Here is an 8,065-nt window from a genome sequence, read left to right as displayed (position 1 = left end):
TATAAATTGAAAATGGAAAATTGGCAATTTAAATTATAACCAGATTTGGCTTTCAATTGTAGCCCAAATTGAACCCACTCCCCAGCCCAATTTCCTACCCAATTAACTCGACCCAAACCCTATAAATACCTACCCAAACCTGGAACCCATCTACCTGGTCAAATCCTGACAGTTGATCTGGGAGATCAACGGTCTACACGAGCCCTTTCCCTTTTTAATTCAAAAGACCACCTAACCCTACCTCATTTCTAAACCCCCGCCGCCTTCAGATGCTCTCGTCTCCTCTCTTCTATCATCCTAACACTAATCCCTCTTCAACCACCGCCTCATTCTCCAGTCTTCTCCGGTGATCACTCTTCAACACTAAGCCTCCAATGGTTCCTCCATAGCCTTGCTCATCATCTCTGAGGCCTTCAAGGGCCCTGGGCTATGCCGACTTGTCTCTAGGGTTGCTGTTTTGGCTGTTCATGGTTTTTCCGGTGTGATTTTGGGCAAAATCACACTATATTTGTTACGATCTATGAAGTTCTAAGCAAGTTCTTCTATCTCTACTTGGGTTTCCTTAGAAATCCTAATTTTCGTTTGTATCTCTTAGATCTGGCCATTTTTAAACGATTAAAGCCTGTTCCTTTTATGTTCTACACTGTTCTCAAACCTCTTTTGAAAAATCATCAACTTTAAGCTGTTTTACTTTCTTTTAAAAATTAGGTTTTTTTTTCGAAATTTCTTCTACACCTTGTTTAAACTGATTCTTTATGTTTTAAACTTCTATTCTTGCATATCTTGACTGATTCTATGTTCTTACTGCTTTTTCAACTCACCTATGTTAAAAGCCCTATTTTTTTATATCTTCTTTATTTTTGGTTATGTGTGTTAGCATGACTACTCGATTCTTGTTAAGTTTCTGTGGTTACCGTGCTTTGAATAGGTTTTACTGAGTCCTTGGCCTACTTATATCACCTCTATGTGATTGTATTCATCTTGATTGTTCAAGACTTGCCTCTTTCTATCGATATTGCTGACCTTGCCTGTTTGCTACATCTGTTTGTTCTTCTCTATTTATATGATGAAATATAGAATCATAACTCCCTCTTGATTGATTCTAATTTCCTTATTTGATGGTTTGATTGAAAGATTTTCTTTTAAAACCCTAAAATTCTACCTCGTCTATTTAAATTGACTGATCCCTCTACCTTATTTGTTGTGGTACTTTATTTTTACTGAATCATTTCTTTAATTGGAGTTTTCTGAACTTAGTCCTAATTGACTACCGTATGCTTACTGAACTTTGATTCTTTCCTTATTAGTCATATTCTGATTTTTCTTGCCTTATATGCTATTGGTTCTTACCGTTTGAATTAATTCCCTTAACTTAAGGGAGTACTTACTTTGATTTTCTAACTTACTGATTCTGAGTTCCTCAATTACTATGCTACTATGATTCTTACCTTATTTACTACCTGTTTTCAAACTATAAATACTCTAGTCTTTCATTAGCACAACACACGAACACTTGGGTTCAAAACTATCTTTCATACTTAAAAAATCTTTGCTCTATCTCTTGTGCTACTTGCTACTGTTCTAAGTTAGCCAGCTTTAAGCCAAGGCTAACCATTTGTGCTCTCTTGTTCTTTCATTATGCTTACTCTCCTCTTCACTGGTATGTCCTAGTTTCAATTCAAAGTTCCAACAACAATATTATTTTCTTATTGTTTCAGTTCATCTTGTTTCTAGTTTGCTTCTATTTATGGTTTTGTTGAGAAACTTATAGTTAAGGGTTACATTATTAGCATGATATCATGTCTTCCCCTCCCCCTTGAGATCAGTATGTTTCCCCTTCTGTTTGTTTCTGAGCATGTCTACACTAATCATCTCTTACTTGTTATATGTTTACCATCATGGATCTCCCAAATCCCTATCCCCTTGCATGTGAGTCTGTTCTTTATGTTTGATTCTGTGACTATGTCTAGTTAGCTACTTCTGGGCATGACTACTAATTCCTAGGTCTTTGCTTAACTATGTGTGTCCTATGTATTCCTAAACCCCCTTTACCCCTGTTTGTGACTACCAACCCTGCCTTTATGCTATAACTCCTGGCTGTGTATGAACCTATTCTAAGGTGTTTGGACTTTGTTAACTACTCCAATATCTTTTTCAAACAATCTCTGTTGCTTTACTGAATTACTTTCAAAAAGACTTTTGTTAAATACATTTTCTTACTAAAACTTTTTCAACTTGTGTCCTTCAATTTTCACTCTACTCTTAGTCAATAAGTTCTTCCCCCTCTAGTATGTGTACTGCCTTTGGATCCTTTTGAGAACCTTCTAAACTCTGGCATATTGAGGCTGGCCTTTTCACACTGCACTTGCTCAATTCTTGGTTGCTAAGTCTAGGTGTAAGCACTACCCGGGATCCTTGAGATCCTTAGGGAACTTTGATGCACCTAGACTCTGATTTGTCTATGGAATTGAGGCATATGAGGCCATTGGAGGCTTCGAGAAATCTGGGCCTAATTGAAGGCTCCATATAGAATAGCTTCTTGATTTTCTATTTTTACTTATGTAATTCATTGATTGGCCTGTAATAATTTGTAAACAGATATTGGGGTATTTAGTAAAAAAGGTGGGTAGATGCATACTTTATGAGGTAATACGGGTAGAAATCCTGCTCCTAGGACCTTACTTTTAAAAGTCTGTTTGCTCTACTAAATAGAAAACATTCTCATAGGATTTTACTCTTTAATTTGATTGCTTTGCCTAATAGAAATCATGTCCATAGGATTTCACTTTTAAGTTTGTTTGCTCATCAAGTAGAAACCATGTCTATAAGGTTTTACATTATGTCATGTTTAGAAACCATGCTTATAGGTTCCAAACAATCATGTCTTAAAATCAGTTCAATAATAGATGCCATGCCTATAGGACCTAATCTAAATTTAGTTATAATAAGTGTCATGTATATTTCCAGGACTCCAAATCGTTAAAATTAGTGTTACGCTTAGATATCATGCATATAGGGAGCCATACTCAAAATTCTGCTTGTCAGTCTAATCTAGTCTAATAAATAAACTTGACTACGCCTAGTTCATTTCTGAATTGGTTTTATTAAGTATTTCCTGAAACAAGTTCCTTCAAACTGTCCCCATCTCATTAGATATCATGCCTATAGGTATCCATTTCAAAATCTGCTTTGTTTCTGTATTAATATAGATATTAGTATTCTGCGTATAGGCAAGCCTTTAGGGCATTTTCAAAACTACATTCTCTGAAACTGCCTCTATTGCTTAACATTTTCTGACCCTAACAGGCTTTTAAAAAGAGTCCCTAGGCAACTACTAGGGTGTAACTTCTGAGTCTAAAAAGGGTTTGTCTGTTTTTGCATATTCACTTAGATATCCTGCTTTAGGACATTGACTAATAAAAGACCTTAACTGTGCTTGAGTCGTGCTGCTTATGTGTTTGTTTGAGGAGGAAACTCTGAGCCTCTTAATTGCTCTCATTATGTGTGAAATTCCTAAATGCTTTTGAATGTCGCCTTAGAATTTTCTCCTTTTAAAACCTTAGGGGTACGTCTAGAACCACCTATAGGTAGACGTCCTAACTCCCTCCAGGACCATTAAGAAGGGACGTGTAGCTGCATGCAATAGGAATCGTTGACCAAACACTGGCTTTGCATGACCAATAAGGGGATGGGAAGGGTAGACATAGGATATGATGACTACGCGTTAATGTCACGTGTAGCCCCTCATTAGGAGTGTTTACCGGACATTGTATGGGGTGATCCTATAGGATAACCAACCTAGGACCCCTCCTTACCAAATCCTTTCTTTATTTAAACCTTTGTTTTACAACTTGTTCAAACCTTTATCTTACCACTTGAGTTATCCAACGTGCTTTACTTGTAACTTATTTGGTTCAACTGTTTATATGGACTAATTTGTGAATATAAGTTCGGCCGGGACCCACAGTTGTGGACCAAGAGGGGTGTCTAACACCTTCTCCTTGAGGTTACTTCGAACCCTTACCCTAATCTCTGGTAATGCATACCAACCCAAGAGTAAATCGCTCTAGATGCCCTAACGCACTATAATCCATTAGGTGACAACTCTTCAAATACCCAATTTCCAAAAGGAAATGAGTCATTACACCCCGTGAATGTCGAAACCCGAACCTCTCCCTGTCAAAAAGGGAGGAAAAAGGGGGCGTGACAGCATGGCGACTCTGCTAGAGAGATTTTTAGGCTCTTACCCTAATGAACTTGTCTTTTACAAATTAGTCCAAGCATGCTTATCCCGTACCCTTCTCCCTTATTTGAATTTAACTACTTATTTTTCAGCATTTATGATTTCTTTATTGCCCTGAAACTGACTTGTCTCCTTATTTCCTTTTTCCTGTAACTGTCTTTCAATTATTTAAATACTGTATTAATTTTTTCCCACGTGAAAATACTTGACTACATGTTATTAATTGCTGCATAAATCATGCTCCACATCATATTCCACTCGTGCGTCTCAAATCCTATAGCAACGCTTTAATGAGTGGTTGCGCTCTTCCTATTTACTACCATTAAATTCCGAAAGGCTTATTTGCGGTAAAATCAGTCGATCAGCGGTGCAGTCGACGGTTCCGTTCCTTCCCCCTCCAGTTGTCCGCTTGAGGGTATCAGTCTAAAACCCCATAGAAACCTTACTCTGTTAAAATTGTTCATGCATCATGGTCAAACCTAGTCGGATCAGTTATGTTATCCACATAATAATCCTTTAAGATAAGCCCTATCCAAAGTCCATCGGGTTTCCATAATCCCAACGGGCACAACCACGTTTTGTGCATTAATTTGGAGAACTAAATGCTGATATACTGATCATAAATGTATAAATAGTCGAGTCCGGTGGGGGTAAGGTCTAACCCTTTTGTTTTATAGAAAATGAGGCACGAGGTCCCCAGATTCGGTATGGTTAGCAACATCCCTCCATTGCTGCTAGATTGGTAGGAGGACCTTTCCTCAAGTGACAAGAAGCATGTGAAAAAGTACCTGGGTAACTTGCCTTCCTTGCTAGATATTGAACAAAACAATAAATTGATCGAGGCTGCCACTTTATTCTGGGATAGTGAAAGAGTTGTGTTCGGTTTCGGTGATATAGAGATGACACCTCTTCTAGAGGAAATAGGAGGACTTGAAGGGTTGACTTAGGACAGTCCTGGGCTTTTGGTGCCAAAAAACTGTATGGACTGGGGATTTTTGAAGAGGATGGGGCTGAAAAAGAACATCGACCTAGTGTGCTCGAAGGACTCCTACATACCTTTCGAATATTTGTACGAGAGGTATGGCCATAGCAAGTCTTTCCGCACTTACCATGATAAGTTCGCCCTCAATTCACTGGGTTACATCCACCGTAGAGTGTTCGTGTTCATTGTGTACTTTCTAGGCCTGATAGTGTTCCCAATGAAAAAGGGAAGAATCCACACTAGGTTGGCCATGGTCGCCAAGACCCTGATGAAAGGGATTAATGGACAGACATATACCATAGTCCCCATGATCATAGACGACATCTACAAGGCCCTGGAGCGTTGTCAAAGAGGGGTCAAACATTTTGAGAGTTGTAATTTATTACTGCAATTATGGTTGTTGGAGTATCTCCAAAAGGGTCGTTATCATCAAGAATTTCCACAAAGGGCTTGGAACGACCACATTGCCTTCCATCACCCTAAGCAGATGACATACATTCCAGACAAATTTGCTCAGCCGAAAAGTGCCAGCGAATGGGTAGAGTTCTTCGACAATCTGACCGAGGAACAGGTTCGGTGGATGGTTGAATGGTTCCCAACATACGAGTTTATTATCAGGTCCAGGGATGCTCCGCACTTGGTGTTGATCAGGTTGAGAGGGATATATCCATATGTCCCTATACGAGTTATGAGGCAAGCAAGCAGAAAATAGGTTGTACCAAGGGTCGTCAAGATAAGTCATTTCAGGGCGGATTTCCAAGACGACTACGTACCTCACAAGTGCCAAGCTCAGCACATGTAGCACTGCAAAATCATTGTGGAGAAAAGCACTGTTGAGCCAGACAGATATCACGCGGGGTGCGAGCCTCTCTACCCAGCATGGTTGGAGGACAATCTGAAAGGAACGGTGACACCGGGGACTGGTCAAGGGAATAGAATCATAGACGAGGAAGCTGAAGCCCAATTCAAATACAACAGGTTGCGAAAGAGGGTCCACGACTCTGAGAATGAGCATCGGGAAATACATAAGAGGAATGTGTGGTTGATTGAGGAATGGAAAGAAATGGCTATCACTTCCAACATGAAGCTGGCATATCTGGAGCGAGGAATAGTAGAGCTGGAGGGCAAAGTCATAAAGAGGATTGAAAACTGCCAGAATGCTGAGGGAGCTGAGGGAGGACGTGTGGCCCGGCCTACTTGCTGCTGGGGCTGCGCGAGCTGGGAGATCTGTTTGATGGAGTTCGGAAGATAGAATCTGGGGAAGGTCCTTCTGGAACCAAATAAATTAGATTTACTTGCTTTTCTTAAAATATAATAAGGCCAAGTGCCAGTAGCGACTTGTTTTATTATTATGTTAGTGTCGTTTTTGGATTCGTCTACTTTTATATTATGAAATGAAGCATTTATTAGCACTTGAAGTTCTCCAAATTTATTTGTCGCTAGGCCTACCTCGGGCACAACGAGGTTCCCAAATTAATATACGAGTTTATATTTCGCAATATGTGTTTAAATACTGCAAACATTTCAAAATCCTCGCTAACTTGTTACCTTTTTGTTTTTGCTTATTTTTATTATTATTCCCATCCCCTTAGGTTGGTTCATCCATACTAGCCTCATCAACATATCATACCAGATCTAGAGGCCCTCCACCTCCTCCTCCTCCTCCTCCAAGCAACACAAAATGCAGAGGAAAATCAAAGATGTACAACTTAAGTGGAATCCGAAAGGAAAACATTGAGAACGTAGAGACTTCCGACGGCCGCAATACTTCAGCCCCGAATGACATGGTTCTGAGACTGGAACAAAAGATACTAGAATTACAAGGAGAACTCGAGCAGGTCCATAATTTGGCAAACTTTTCACTCACCCTCAATGTCCCTAATATCCATTAACAGAACGCAAAGAACCTAACACCTCCTCAAAACCAACAGCCACAAAATCCTACCGCACCAAATCAATACGCAACTCCACCCCAAAATATCAATCCATTACCAATACCAACCCCATACAACATCATCATCAACCAATTCCAAACACTACTTACCACACTCCCCAAATTACACCACCACTTATTCCCGATCCACAAAACTCTACCAATTACCATCACTATACCCAAGTCCCCGGTACCCATCAGAGCAACCCCATGTACGTGGAAACTATATCACATTCTACCCAACCAATCTCCTGTGCACTAGAACCCTCCGAAAAGGACCTGCTCATTAAGAACAGTGCCGAAGAACTCAGGAAGTTAACAAGCCGAGTTCAAGGTGTTGAAGGCGATAGAGGAATAAAAGGTTTGAACTATGAAGATCTGTGTATACAACCCGATGTGGAATTGCTAGAGGGGAACAAACCTCCCAAGTTCGAAATGTTCGATGGTGATTCCAGGGTTCACCTAAGGACCTACTGTGACAAGCTTGTCGGGGTTGGAAAAGATGAAAAGATTCGAATGAAGCTCTTCATGAGGAGTCTTACTGGGGATGCTTTGTCTTGGTATATCAGCCAGAATAGCAAGAAATGGTCCAATTGGGTAAGCATGGCGTCAGATTTCATGGACCGATTCAGGTTCAACACAGAAAATGCACCAAATGTCCTCTACATTCAGAATCTCAAGAAGAAACCTACTAAGACTTTTCGCGAATATGCTACTCATTGGAGATCGGAAGCCGCCAAGGTCAGGCCCTCTTTGGATGAAGAATAGATGAATAAATTCTTCGCCAGGGCACATGATCCACAATATTATGAGAGACTGATGGTCATCAAATATCATAAATTCTATGACATCATCAAGCTCGGGGAAAGGATCGAGGAAGGAATCAAGAGCGGGATGGTAACAAATT

Source organism: Nicotiana tabacum, chromosome 8 (assembly GCF_000715075.1).
Source record: "Nicotiana tabacum cultivar K326 chromosome 8, ASM71507v2, whole genome shotgun sequence".
Taxonomy (NCBI): Eukaryota; Viridiplantae; Streptophyta; class Magnoliopsida; order Solanales; family Solanaceae; genus Nicotiana; species Nicotiana tabacum.
This window is presented reverse-complemented; position numbering follows the sequence as displayed.